We start from the raw sequence: 15,524 nt of genomic DNA, 5'->3' as shown, positions 1-15,524 counted from the left end.
TTTTTCTGTGGTGGTTGAGGACATTTTTATTACCTCTGGCCACTTTGAATGTGCATCCACCGCAATTAAAAACATCGAGTCCATGAAGGGACCAGCAAAATCAATGTGCACCCTTTTCCATGGAGATGAGGGCAACTCCCATGGATGTAGAGGGGTTTGTGGTGGGGCGTTTTGGACCTTCTGGCATCCTGTACAGCTCTTGGTCATCTCTTCGATTTCTCTATCGATTCCCGGCCACCACACAAACGCTCTGGCTAAGTTCTTCATTTTTACCCCTCCCAGATGACACTCATGAAGCTCATTGAGCACTCTATCCTTCAATTTGGGTGGAATTACTACTCTGGATGCACACATCAAGGTTCCTCTGCACACTGACAGCTGTTCTCTTCTCGGCGAGAATGCTGGCAGCAGTGCTTCGCCATGTGCTGGCCATCCCTTCACCGTTAAATCATAGACCCGGGATAGTGTCGGGTCATTTCGTGTTTCCTTTTCTATGTTTGCATTCGTCACAGGGAGACATTTGACTATGGTCGAGTGGAATATCTCCATTGGATCCACTGCAAGTTCTTCTTCCACCGTCGGCAACGGTAGGCGCGACAATCCATCAGCATTTCCATGCTGTTTAGTTCCTTTGTACTCGATGTCATATTGGTGTGCCCCTAGGAAAAGGGACCACCTCTGTAGCCGTTGTGCTGTCATTATCGGTACGCCCTTCTGAGGGTTGAAAATGGAGACAAGAGGTTGATGATCAGTTAGTAGAGTAAATTTTTGACTGTGCAGGTAGTGATTGAACTTCTTCACCCCCCACAATAGGCTGAGGGCCTCTCTGTCAATCTGGGCGTAGTTATGCTCGGCTGAAGTTAACGAGCGTGACGCAAAAGCTATCGGCCTCTCTAAACCATCAAGGAATTTATGTGACAGTACCGCCCCAATGCCGTAGGGAGACGCATCACACGCCAGTCTTATCAGTAGTGATGTGTTGTAGTGAGCCAATACTTCTCTTGAAGTGATTAGGTCCTTACTCTTCTGAAAGGCCCGCTTACAGTCATTGCTCCATTTCCATGCTACTCCCGTTCGTAGTAGGGCGTTCAGTGGGTGCAGGATTGTGGACAAATTCGGTAAAAACTTATGGTAGTAATTGACCAATCCGAGGAATGACCTCAGTTGCAACACATTTTCAGGCGCTGGGGCCTTAACAACCGCTTCAATTTTGTCAGGGGACTTATGTAACCCCTCTTCATCAATCTCGTGGCCACAATACGATATCTGTTTCTTAAAAAACTCGCACTTGGGCCGGTTGGCTCGTAGCCCATGTTCCCGTAGTCTAGTGAGCAGGTTGTTAAGGTGTTCACTGTCATCTTCACCTGTCACTAGGATGTCGTCCAAGTAACACTGAGTCCCCGGAATCCCTTGCAGGACTTGTTCCATCGCTCTTTGCCATATCGCCGGAGCTGATGCTACTCCGAATACCAATCGATGATACTGGTAAAGACCTTTGTGAGTGTTTATCGTGAGATACTTCCTAGAGGATTCTTCAACCTCCATCTGCAAGTACGCTTGTGCTAGGTCAATTTTTGTAAAACGCTTCCCTCCAGATAGTGAGGCGAAGATGTCTTCTATCCTTGGAAGAGGATATTGTGCTGTGTGAAGGACTGGGTTCACCGTCACCTTGAAGTCCCCACAGATGCGAACCTTCCTTGGCTCCTCAGACTTATTGTTTAACGTTTTCTTCATGACAGGAACAATGGGTGTCGCCCACTCGCTCCAGTCTACCTTAGACAACACACCTGCATTCTCCAGATTCTCCAGCTCTGCCTCGGCGGCTGGGCGAATTGCATATGGTACCGGTCTTGCTTTGAAAAACTTGGGAATTGCATTCTCTTCTATTTTTATCGAGGCGGTTACGCCTTTAAGAGTGCCCAGTTCTTGTTGAAATACCTCTTTGGCGTTAGCTAAGATTGTTGACAATCGTCCAGGAGTGACGTCGTCATCTTTTTTACCATCCACCGTCATTGCCTGAATGGAGTGCCAGTTTAAGCTTATCTTTCTGATCCATTCACGTCCCAATAACGGTGGTCCACCATCTTGCAGTATGTAGAGATACAATTTCCGTATTTTCTTGCCGTTGTATTCAACAGGCACCCTTATTTTTCCTCTGGGGTATACTTTTTGCCCCGTATACGTCGTCAAGACGATGGATGTCTCTCTCAAGGGTATGTGTGAGAATAGCCACTCGTAGTCTCGTCGATTCATGATGGTTAGCGCTGATCCTGTATCCAATTCCATTTTAACTTGGGACCCTGCTATCGTGAGGGTGACCCAAATGGTTCGGTGATCCTCTTTTGCGATTACATTGTGAAGTTTGAGACAGCTTAGTCTCCTGTTCCCGGATTCACTATCGCTCATCTGGTCTTCGGAACTACTGCCCGTCATCTTTTGTACTTTCTTGTACGGTTCCTTAGTAGCCTTTTTGTTGTCGTTGGTCTTCTTCCCAGACCTGCAAACTCGTGCAATGTGTCCCATCTTTCCGCATTGCCTACATATTTTGTCCTTGGACCAGCAGTCCTCCTGGTCATGGTTAGTTCTGCCGCAGCGATAACATTTTGCCAATCCCCGTGTCATTTCGTGGGTGCCGTATTCCTGTGGCTTATGTTGTATTTCCGCAGCCCCCCTGGCTGCTGCTTCGTACGATACTGCCACGCTGAAATCCTTATCTAGCGTCAGCTCTTTCTCTGAGAGTAACTTCTTCTGTGTTCCTTCACTCAGGAATCCACAGACAAATTTGTCCCGTAGTGTATCTGCCAGTCCTGCTCCGAACTGGCAGTGCTTTGATAGCTTGCGTAGTTCCGTAAGGTACTCAGCATTGCTCTCATCTTTATGCTGAGTTCTCCTGTGGAATTTAAATCTTTCTGCTATCAGCAGCGGTGCAGGGTTTAGGTGTTCCTGTAGGATAGCAACAATTTCGTTAAAACTCTTTGCCTTCGGTTTGGCTGGAGTAATCAGGTCCCGCAATAGGCCGTACGTTCTTGCGCCCATTAAGTTTAGCAGTACTGATGCCTTTTTCTCATCGGCTATTTTGTTTGCCTCGCAATATACCTCGACTCTTTCCACATACGTGGTCCAGTCCTCTATTGCATTATCAAAGGCAGTGATACAGCCAGTCTTCGGCATCTTGGAAATCTAAAATGGCGCCTCCCGCGCTTTGCCTTCTTCCCCGATTTAACAAAATGGCGCCTCCCACGCTTTGCCTTCTTCCCCGCTGGATTAAGATGGCACCTCCCGCGCTTTGCTTTCTTCCCCGCTGGATTAAGATGGCGCCTCCCGCGCTTTGCCTTCTTCCCCGCTGTTGCTAGCGCTGCTTTCCGCGGTTTCCGTTGCAACCTGCAGCTCCTCGCGGTTTTCTGCGAATATTTTTTTTATTATTTTCCCTTCGTGGAACAACCCTGTGGGACTCTTGCCTCCCTCTTCTCGGGTCTGTACGCTGCCCGGCTTCGTAGCACCGGCCGCGCCCTGTGTGCTCCACCCTCTCTCTCTCTCCTCTTCCCGACAACGCTGCTCGGCCCCGTTGCAAGCCACCCGCTCGAGTTCTAGACCGCCGCAGCCCAGGAAGGATCAGTGTACTACCTGCCACCAGCCCGATTAGCTGAAGCACCGTCGACAGGAACCAAGCCCCGCTCTCGACAGCTTCTCCTGCAATCTTCAACTCCGCTGACTCAGGGGCGGATGCCCACGGTCGACGCCCATTTCTACTGCTTCTTTCTTCCTTCTGGCCTCGACCTCTGCTCACTTCACTTCAGGAATGGATCCCATGAGGTGGTGCAGACTGCAGGTAAGTTCGTATCTGCTCGTCGCCAATATTATGTTCGTGTATAATTGAGACACGGACAGCAGGAGTTGATTATAACAAGTCTTTACTGAATGGAGACAATCGGGAAACTGAAACTACAGAAGGCTGTTAGCGCCTTTTATACAGGGGTGGTCACTGCCGGTACTGCAGTCTGAGACCAGTTATTCCCTTAAAGGTACATACACAACAGCCCCCTCTTTGCGTGTGCAAAGGGCCAGTTTCTCATCAGAAGGTCAAGGTTTCAAACCCCACTCCGGAGATTTGAGCACCTAATCTAAGCTGACACTCCAGTGCAATACTGAGAGAGTGCTGCACTCACGGAGGTGTCATCTTTCAGATGAGATGTTAAACCAAGACTCTGTCTGCCTTCTCAGGTAGGCGTAAAAGATCCTAGGCACTATTCAAAAACGAGCAGGGGAGTTCTCCTACTGTTGTGAAAATGCATTTCATTCTTTATTCTATTTCAAAGCTCTTTCAAAGAGCCAGCACAGGCTCGATGGGCTGAATGGTTTCTTTCCGTGCTGTAAGTTTCTATGATTCTATTTGTGGTGGGAAGGAAAGGTTGAGAACTTTATCGGATTATTTTGCACATAAAGTAGTTGTCAGCATGTCCCCAATCCCCAACCAGTAGAGATAAACAGAAATATTAAGCATACGAATATGGTAAATACAGGCAGTGAGAGACCACTACTGTGATACTGACGAGTTCAGTCTTGTGATGTGACCCATACTTTTCCATTTGAAAACACACACTCCTAATCCCTAATCTTTTTCATGTGTTTGTAATAATCCTAAATTAGTATGTTTAAACGAGCAAAGCAGCAGGAATGCTGCACACATTTACTTAATTTTGCATGACTGGTTTAGAACATACGTCAGCTGTCAAAATCACAGCTGGAGGCAAAATGCTGGCAATCACAGTAGGTGCTGGCAATCACAGTAGGAGTCCTCCTAAACACACTTCAAACAGACTTTTACTACTGTACCATTAAGATTACTTGGAATTTTTTAATACTTTTGCAATTTTAGGCTTTAAGTGTGCATTCTATGGCTAAATACAGGCATGTTTAATGTGATGATAATGGCCAAGTTTTATTTACCAGTAAATACTCAATCCCTACTATGGATTAGAGCAGAGAAGGTTAAGGGGAGATTTAATAGAGGTGTTGAAAAATCATATGGGGTGTTGATAAGAGTAGATAGGGAGAAACCGTTTCCACTGACAGGAGGGTTGGTAACCAAAGGACACAGATTTAAGATAATTGGAAAAAAATCCAGGAGGGAAATGAGAATTTTTTTTACATAGTGAGTGGTTACGATCTGGAATGCACTGCCTGAAAGGTTGGTGGAAGTAGACACAATAGTAACTTTCAAAGGAGAATTGGATATATACTTGAAAAGGAGAAATTTGCAGGGCTATGGGGAAAGAGCAGGGGAGTGGGACTAATTGGATATCTCTTTCAAAGAACTGGCACAATGGGCTGAATGGCCTTCTTCTTGCGCTGTATGATTCTATGGGTCAACTCAGTATTCCTGAGTAACAAAACACTCCCATTCTTTGAAACCATTAGCAACCTAATATAAAAGTGAAAGAATTGTTTTAAAATACTTTTACTACCAAGAACTTGTTTACACTGGAATGATTTTGATCTAATCAATCAATTTGAGATAGAATTTTCGCCAGCTCAATGCTGGCTAGACTGAAGCCATCTTGTTCAACTCGCACCAGAAACACCTCAGTCCCGCCTCCTTCACATCTGCTCCTCAAATTTAACCCATTGGTGCACAGCTTCAGTGTCCTGTTTGATCCTGAGCAGAGTTGCAACCTCCATAGCCAGTCCATTATTAAGATGCCATAATTTGGCTTACTTTCATCCCTACTTCATCAACACTGATAGAACTCTCATTCATCTCTCTCTCCCCTCCAGACTTGACTTATCCAATGTCTTGTCGCCAGTCTCCTGACCTCCAATCTCCTGGATGACCATACAATCCCTATTTTATAAAAAGTCTTCACTGATCTATCATCCTCCCTGGCCTCCATTTATTTCCCATTCCTCAGCATATCCTCTTCAAAATCGTTGTCCTCATTTACAAATCCATCCATGGCTTTGTTCTATCCTACATTACCAACCTTCTCCAACCCTGCACCCCAGCCTTTACACTTGCTCCGATGCATTAACATTCTTCACTTCACCATCAGTAGAAAAGCCTTCATACATCATGCCTATAGTCTCTTCCTAATACTTCAAATTCTCTTCCTAAATGCCTGCAATTTGCTACATCTCATCAAAAGCTTCCTCATAACTTCTCGTTGACCATGTCTTCAGTCAACTCTTCTCCCAACTCCTACTTGGTGTCTGTTCTGGCTTGTGAAGCACCTTTGGACAGTTTGCAATGCCAGACAAATGCAAACTTCTGTTGCTGTGGAATTTCAGTATGGACAAGTTCAGGGTCAGGTGTCATGCTTGTTCTCCGTATGCAGAGCAAGTCACAGGACTGAATATACAAATTGGCTTCCTGATTCCAATTAGAACAGATTTGAATTAATTTGCTCCATTTCCTTTCCTCTCTTGTTAATGTGTGGTAGTGCACAAATCCTTAAAGATGGCAAGACAGGTTAACAAAGCAGTTAATAAAATATACGGGATCCTGGGCTTTATAAACAGAGGCATAGAGTACAAAAGCCAGGAAGTTATGCTAAAGCTTTATAAAACACTAGTTCAGCCCCAGCTGGAGTATTGTATCCAATTCTGGGCACCACACTTTAGGAATGATATAAAGGCTTTGGTGAGGGTACAGAAGAGATTTACTAGAATGATTCCAGAAATGAGGAATTACAGTTATGTGGATAGACTGGAGAAGGTGAGTTTATTCTCCTTAGAGCAGAGAAGATTAAGAGGAGATTTAATAAAGGTGTTCAAAATCATGGCGGGTTTAGATAGGGTAACTAAAGAGAAGCTGTTTCCAATGGCTGAAGGGTCGATAACCGGAAGGCACAGATTTAAGGTGATTGGCAAAAGAACCAGAGGCGACACGAGGAAAAACTTTTTTACGCAACAAGTGGCTGGGATTTGGAATGTACTGCCTGATAGGGCGGTGGATACAGATTCAATAGTAACCTCAAAAGGGAATTGGATAAATACTTGAAGGAGAAAAAATTGCAGGGATATGGGGAAAGAGCGGGGGACAAACTGGATTGCTCTTCAAAAGAGCCAGCGCAGACTCGATGGGCCAAATGGCCTCCTCCTGTACTGTACTATTCTATGAATCTATGGGGGAGAAATTGGGTGAGTAGCGCCACCTGTTAGCGCCTAAAGAGGCAGTCAGTGGCTGTAGCGCCACTGGCTGCGTCTGTGGCGATATTCAGTAGGGGCGCTAATGGTGGCGTTAGGCATTTGCGCTGCGCCGCCACCAATGACGTCATCGGTGTGCGCAGCGCCCCATTCGTGCCCCGTTCGCGATATTTGGTAGCGAACGCCGCAGTTGCGCCGCTCGCTACCCGCGCCCGGTTCACGGGGCCTTACTGTGCCGGCAGCGGCGCAAGTTAGGGTGGAGGTGCGGGACGGCCGCTTTTTCGGCGGCCGCCTGCCAGCACCTCCGTCCCCGGCCTCCTAACCGCCCCCCCGCGGCATTGCTGGCTGTTTCCCAAGAGCCCGGCACTTCTCCTTGGTGCCGGGCTCATTTGCCGGCACTCGATCGGGGATCGCACTGTTGCAGGCACCTCCCCCTTAACAGTGGGAGGAAGGCCTGCAGTACCGCAGCGTGCCGTGCTGCAGCATGTGGCACTGCGGCACGTTGCGCTGCGATAATCAGTTTCAGCGCCCTAAGAGGGACGCGGAGCGCCTCGAGCCTCGCCCCGTGTCCCTCGAGGGGCACTGAAACTGAATTTCTGGCGATCGGTATCACTCCGATCGCTGCGCTAAATCCTGCGCTCCGCCGACTTTTGCGCCACTTTGGCGCCCCAACCCAATTTCTAGGCCACTGTGTTACACATACTACAAACAACACTCCTCTATTTTGCCGCACACACTGTTGTGTCGCTAGATATTCTAAATACAGTCATTAATATAATGTATCATGGGGCATGTAAGCCTACTGTTAGTCAGATTACCTGTCTGTGCAAGCTGAACATATATGGATACTTGTGGTTCCATAATGAAACCTTACGGGTGGAGGATTACATTTCTGACTGGGTTAGAATCAGTGGATTACCAGCAAGTTTACAGCCTGATGTTAACCAAGTTAAGCCCCTTTAAGCTTTTTACTCCAGCAAGAATATAGAATGCACATTGCCAGACTTCCAACATAAACACTACCGGAGCCAGACCCCTGGACTGCCTCCAGTGAGAAAAAAAATGTACAAGTGCAAGTAGCTTGATCCCAAGAAGGATGCATCAATCAATGCTGTGCAAGCTCAGACTGAGAGGCATTCTGGACTTTCGGGAACCTGCTGATGGAAGCTGAACAGACGGTGTACGTATCTCTGATTTAGGTTATGTACAGCCAGGTAAGGGGAGGTGTCAGGGCAGAGATGTGTCCTCACTCAGCAATGGCTGATGCCACCACATCTGTCTGTGGTGGCAACAGTCCAAGTGTAACTAGGGGAGACTATTGGCCATCAGCAACTACTTCACTTTGTACCATGTTTATAATATCAAGTTCACCAGTATGACGCCTATTCCCCCACTTCAGTTCTGTTTACTCAGCTAATGAAAATTCACTGAAAACATTTTTAAAATGTTTCCATATTCTTATTTTTTTAAACACCAAAACGTTTGTGTCCAGTGAATAGTTTAGAAATCTCACTGGAGAAACAGATGGTCTCATCCAAAGTTAAGTGGCTACCCTAAGAGGGCGCTAACGGGATGCAAAGCAACTAGCGCCCGGGCGCGGCAATGTTTGCGCCGCTCGCGAAATTGGCCAGAGTTTTTGCGGCGGCGCTAAATTCTATTGCCATGATCTCCTGCACCCGCAGATCATGATGTCAGTCAAGCGTGCAACGCCCCGGTAGCACCCCAGACCGGATATTGAGTGGTGCCCCTTTCCTTTCCGCCTGCCACTAGCAACGACAGGTAGAGGGGAATGTTTTGCAGTCGGGAAGGGGCTGGGGGAGCGCTATTTAAAGGCGGCCTCTTCCTGCCTTTTTTTGTCTGAGACATTTTTGCACCACGCATTCTGAGAGAGAGAGAGAGAGACTTCTGGAGAGATTCAATGCTGTGTGAAGGAGTTTTGGCTACTGAACAGCACTTTGCAGGTTCTTTTTGATTTGACCTTCCTTGCATCGATTTAGAAGACACTATGGGGGCTGCACTGATTCGGGGCGTCGTTCTGCACCTTCAGAATTGGGGGCATCAGAGGCGCAGAGATGGCCAGAGGGAGGAGGGCCAATAGGCCTCTGCACAGGAGATCTTACCCTCCCAGGGTATTCTGGGAGCAATTCTCCTACATTCATTTGTCTGAGGAGCAGTGTTTGCGCAGGCTGCGCTTCAGCAAGGAGGTGGTCACTGAGCTCTGCCACCTGCTGCAACCAGATCTGCAGCCTCAACTGTCGGTGGCAGTGAAGGTGACAGTGGCTCTGAATTTTTATGCTACCGGCTCCTTTCAAGCAGCAACTGGGGACATCACCAATATCTCCTAGTTCGCTGTCCATTGCTGTATCCGGGAGGTGACAAATGCCTTCTATAAAAGGAGACGGCAGTACATCTCTTTCCCAATGACCCGGGCCAAACAGCATGAACGCACATTTGGCTTTGCGAGGATAGCGGGCTTCCTTATGGTGTAGGGTGCCATTGATTGCACGCATGTGGCATTGCGGGCAACGCATAAAAATGCAGAGGTTTTCCGAAACCGCAAGGGCTACCACTTCTTAAATGTCCAGTTGGTCTGTGACCACAGACAGCTGATACTCGCAGCAGCCACGATGCTTTCATCCTGCGCCAGACTGGTGTGCCAGACCTTTTGCAGGCACCGCATCACCCAAGTGGTTGGCTCCTCGGGGACAAGGGTTATTTACCCTGCACCTGGCTGATGACACCACTCCGTAACCTCAACACCCCTGCTGAGCTGTGGTGTAATGAGAGCCATATCGCCACCAGGAACATCATTGAACAGACGATTGGCGTGTTTAAGCAACGGTTCCGCAGTCTGGACCACTCAGGAGGAGCCCTGCAGTACTCTCCTAAGCGAGTCTCCCTCTTCATAGTTGTATGCTGCATGCTTCACAACCTGGCAATCCTGAGGACCCAGCCAATGCCACCAGGGATTGGTACAGCACCGGAGGAGGAGGAGGAAGAGGAGGAGGAAGGGGAGGAGGAGGATGATCAGCAGCAGCACCAAGGTGAGAGGGAGGCCCACAATGTTGACACTGCAAGGGCCATCCATCAACGGTTAATAACAAGCCGCTTCAAGGCCCCTACTCAGAAGATGGCTTCTGGCATGGAGAACAACATCATGGAAAGCAACCCGCAGCCCCTATAGCTGGCCAAAGCAGCAATGATTCCAAAGGCCAAACATGTACATTTTGAATACAACAACTTTTTTTTTAACAAACTCTGTGTGTCATTTATTCATGACAAACTAATAGAAACAAACACAACAAATCATTAATTAACATAACTGGTTCTCACAAGCTGGGGATAATGGCCAAAACACTAAACAAAAGTTATCAGATGAACCTCGACCTTTAATAAAAACATTCCCACCATTTCTTTACACCTCCTACTGTTTGCCCTTCGAGGGTGATCTCCATCCCTTGCGCACTTCCCCCCTTCCCACCCTACTGCTCCTCCGTAATGGGGCCCCAGTGGCTGCAGCAAGGCTGGTGGAAGGCTGCTGAATGTCAGATGCTGAGACTACAGATGCCCTTGAAGGATGCCCTCGACCAGCTCTGGGCCTGGAGGGCCTGGCTGAAGACTGCACCAATTCTGCATGGGCGGCAGCAGTCTGGGCTACAGGCGGTGGCAAGTGCAATGGAGAAGTGCCAGTGGTGGGAGCAGGAATGCTGTCATCCTGAGAGAGGACAGCACCTCCCTGCTCGACCGACACTCCCTGGCGCTCCCACGGGGCAGCACCTCAGCATCCGGAGCAATCTGCTCGAGCATGCTGGCCTGCTGCAGCGCAGTGAGAGCCCCGGGGCAAGGTGGCCGAACCAGCGACGATGGCAGCAGTTAGTGCTTCCGTTACCTCAATCGGAGACTGCATGAGAGCAGTCTGAGACTGGATGGTGTTACGTCCATGAATAATTGAGACACGGACAGCAGGAGTGAACAAAATAAGTCTTTACTGGTGGAAGTCAATAGTGAAACTAAAAACACAGAGGCTCACTAGCGCCTTTTATGCAGGGGTGGTCACTGCCGGTACTGCAGTCTGAGACCAGTTATTCTCTTAAAGGTACATACACAACAATTCCTCCCCTTTTAGATAAACAGTACATAACATTCATTTAACAACTAAATGATAACTAATTACAATCACAATTACTGTTGCTAGATATATTGGTTAAGTTTAAGCAATTATAAATTCAGTCTTTGAGGAGGCTTCCTGATTCTCTCTGGACAACGCCTGTTTGGGGTATCAGGTTCTTCTGGCAATGTTGAGTTGGGATCAATGTCGTTGTTTGGTTCATCTGCTTCCAATATTACCGGTTCTGTGGTAGCTGTAATTGGAACGTCGATTTCATTGACGTTTTCCAGTGACTCTAGAATCTGGTCAGCATGGCGTCTTACAATGCTCTCCCCAACGTCCACGGTATACATGAGAGGTCCTTGTCGTGTACAAATCGTTCCTGGCTGCCATTTCTCAGTGCGGTAGTCCCGGGCCAAAACTGGTTGACCTATCTTAAAACTCCTGGTCGGCCTTTCATTCATATTCTGAAATTGCCTGTTCTCCACATCTCTTCGGACGTTTGGCTTAACCAAATCCAAGCGGCATCGTAGTCTTCGATTGAAGAACATCATGGCTGGAGTTTGGTTGGTAACCGCATGTGTCGCATTCCAGTAGGCAAACAAGAAGTTGTCCACCTTGTGTTGTAGGGGTATATCTTCATTACACATTGCCTTGATAGCCTTCTTGAATGTTTGGACAAACCTCTCGGCCAATCCATTAGTGGCTGAATGATATGGGGCAGATGTGTAATGCTTAACACCATTGTTCTTTAAGAACCTCCGGAACTCTTCAGACACAAACTGTGGTCCATTGTCAGAGCAAATCTGTTCAGGCAGCCCATTCCTGGCGAATATGGTTCGTAAAACTGTGATAGTTTTTTCCGTGGTGGTTGAGGACATTTTTATTACCTCTGGCCACTTTCAATGTGCATCCACCGCAATTAAAATCATCGAGTCCATGAAGGGACCAGCAAAATCAATGTGCACCCTTTGCCATGGAGATGAGGGCCACTCCCATGGATGCAGAGGAGCTTGTGGTGGGGCATTTTGGACCTTCTGGCATCCTGCACAGCTCTTGGTCATCTCTTCGATTTCTCTATCGATTCCCGGCCACCACACAAACGCTCTGGCTAAGTTCTTCATTTTTACCCCACCCAGATGACCCTCATGAAGCTCATTGAGCACTCTATCCGTCAACTTAGGTGGAATTACTACTCTGGATCCACACATCAAGGTTCCTCTGCACACTGACAGCTGTTCTCTTCTCGGCGAGAATGCTGGCAGCAGTGGTTCGCCATGTGCTGGCCATCCCTTCACCGTTAAATCATAGACCCGTGATAGTGTCGGGTCATTTCGTGTTTCCTTTTCTATGTTTGCATTCGTCACAGGGAGACATTCGACTATGGTCGAGTGGAATACCTCCATTGGATCCACTGCAAGTTCTTCCTCCACCGTCGGCAACGGTAGGCGCGACAATCCATCAGCATTCCCATGCTGTTTAGTTCCTTTGTACTCGATGTCATATTGGTGTGCCCCTAGGAAAAGGGACCACCTGTGTAGCCGTTGTGCTGTCATTATCGGTACGCCCTTCTGAGGGTTGAAAATGGAGACAAGAGGTTGATGATCAGTTAGTAGAGTAAATTTTTGACCGTGCAGGTAGTGATTGAACTTCTTCACCCCCCATACTAGGCTGAGGGCCTCTCTGTCAATCTGGGCATAGTTACGCTCGGCTGAAGTTAACGAGCGTGACGCAAAAGCTATCGGCCTCTCTAAACCATCAAGGAATTTATGTGACAGTACCGCCCCAATGCCGTAGGGAGACGCATCACACGCCAGCCTGATTGGCTGTGCTGGGTTGTAGTGAGCCAAAACTTCCCTTGAAGTGATTAAGTCCTTACTCTTCTGAAAAGCACGCTTACAATCATCGCTCCATTTCCATGCTACCCCCATTCGTAGCAGGGCGTTCAGTGGGTGCAGAATTGTCGACAAATTCGGCAAAAACTTATGATAGTAATTCACCAATCCGAGGAATGACCTGAGTTGCGACACATTTTCAGGCGCTGGTGCCTTAACAACCGCTTCAATTTTGTCAGGGGACTTATGTAACCCCTCTTCATCAATCACGTGGCCACAATACGATATCTGTTTCTTAAAAAATTCGCACTTGGGGCGGTTGGCTCGCAGCCCATGTTCCCGTAGTCTAGTGAGCACCTGTTCTAGGTTGTTAAGGTGTTCACTGTCATCTTCACCTGTTACAAGGATGTCGTCCAAGTAACACTGAGTCCCCGGAATCCCTTGCAGGACTTGTTCCATCGCTCTTTGCCATAACGCCGGAGCCGATGCTACTCCGAATACCAATCGATGATACTGGTAAAGACCTTTGTGAGTGTTTATCGTGAGATACTTCCTAGAGGATTCTTCAACCTCCATCTGCAAATATGCTTGTGCTAGGTCAATTTTTGTAAAACGCTTCCCTCCAGACAGTGAGGCGAAGATGTCTTCTATCGTTGGAAGAGGATATTATACTGTGTGAAGGACTGGGTTCACCGTCACCTTGAAATCCCCACAGATGCGAATCTTCCTTGGCTCCCCGGACTTATTGCTTAACGTTTTCTTCATGACAGGAACGATGGGTGTCGCCCACTCGCTCCAGTCGACCTTAGACAACACGCCCGCCTTCTCCAGATTCTCCAGCTCTGCCTCGACGGCTGGGCGAATTACATATGGTACCGGTCTTGCTTTGAAAAACTTGGGAACTGCATTCTCTTCTATTTTTATCGAGGCGGTTACGCCTTTAAGCGTGCCCAGTTCTTGTTGAATTACCTCTTTGGCGTTAGCTAAGATTGTTGACAATCGTCCAGGAGTGACGTCTTCATCTTTTTTACTGTCCACCGTCATTGCATGAATGGAATGCCAATCTAAGTTTATCTTCTTGATCCATTCCCATCCCAATAACGGTGGTCCACCATTTGGCAGCATGTAGAGATACAATTTCCGTATTTTCTTGCCATTGTATTCGACAGGCACCCTTATTTTTCCTCTGGGGTATACTTTTTGCCCCGTATACGTCGTCAAGACGATGGATGTCTCTCTCAAGGGTATGTGTGAAAATAGCCACTCGTAGTCTCGTCGATTCATGACGGTTAGTGCTGATCCTGTATCCAATTCCATTTTAACTTGGGACCCTGCTATCGTGAGGGTGACCCAAATGGTTCGGTGATCCTCTTTTGCGATTACATTGTGAAGTTTGAGACAGCTTAGTCTCCTGTTCCCGGATTCACTATCGCTCATCTGGTCTTCGGAACTACTGTCCGTCATCTTTTGTACTTTCTTGTACGATTCCTTAGTAGCCTTTTTGTTGTCGCTGGTCTTCTTCCCAGACCTGCAAACTCGTGCAATGTGTCCCATCTTCTCGCATTGCCTGCATATTTTGTCTTTGGACCAGCAGTCCTTCTGGTCATGGTTAGTTCTGCCGCAGCGATAACATTTTGCAAATCCCCGTGTCATTTCGTGGGTGCCATATTCCTGTGGTTTTTGTTGAATTTCTGCAGCTCCCCTGGCTGCTGCTTCATATGATACTGCCATGCTGAAAGCCTTATCTAGCGTCAGCTCTTTCTCTGAGAGTAACTTCTTCTGTGTTCCTTCACTCAGGAGTCCACAGACAAATTTGTCCCGTAGGGTATCTGCCAGTCCTGCTCCAAACTGGGAGTGCTTCGATAGCTTGCGTAGTTCCGTAAGATACTCAGCATTGCTCTCATCTTTGTGCTGAGTTCTCCTGTGGAATTTAAATCTTTCTGCTATCAACAGTGGTGCAGGGTTTAAGTGTTCCTGTAGGACAGCAACAATTTCATTAAAACTCTTTGCCTTCGGTTTGGCTGGAGTAATCAGGTCCCGCAATAGGCCGTACGTTCTAGTGCCCATTAAGTTTAGCAATATCGATGCCTTTTTCCCCTCCGCTATTTCGTTTGCCTCGAAATATACCTCGACTCTTTCCACATACGTGGTCCAGTCCTCTATTGTATTATCAAAAGCAGTGATACAGCCAGTCTTCGGCATCTTGCAAATCTAAAATGGCGCCTCCCGCGCTTTGTCTTCTTCCCCGATTTAACAAAATGGCGCCTCCCGCGCTTTGCCTTCTTCCCCGCTGTTGTTAGCGCTGCTTTCCACGGTTTCTTGCGCGTTTAATATTGATTTTTTTTCTTTTATTATTTTCCCGTCGTGGAGCGGACCCTCTGGGACACTTCCCTCCCTCTTCTTAGGTCCGAACGCTGCCCGGCTTCGAAGCACCGGCC

The 15,524-nt window shown here is 47.7% G+C and overlaps 1 protein-coding gene across 1 annotated transcript in view; it reads left to right on the top strand.

Annotated features, from left to right (window-relative positions):
• LOC147110987 (uncharacterized) overlaps positions 1–15,524 on the top strand; it is a 35,208-nt gene that overhangs the window by 14,751 nt on the left and 4,933 nt on the right. The window lies entirely within an intron of this gene.

Source organism: Somniosus microcephalus, chromosome 11 (assembly GCF_052327205.1).
Source record: "Somniosus microcephalus isolate GS21.2 chromosome 11, FLI_Smic_1.0, whole genome shotgun sequence".
Classification (NCBI taxonomy): domain Eukaryota; kingdom Metazoa; phylum Chordata; class Chondrichthyes; order Squaliformes; family Somniosidae; genus Somniosus; species Somniosus microcephalus.
Note: the sequence above shows the minus strand (reverse complement) of the source record. Positions and strands in the feature narration are given on the sequence as shown.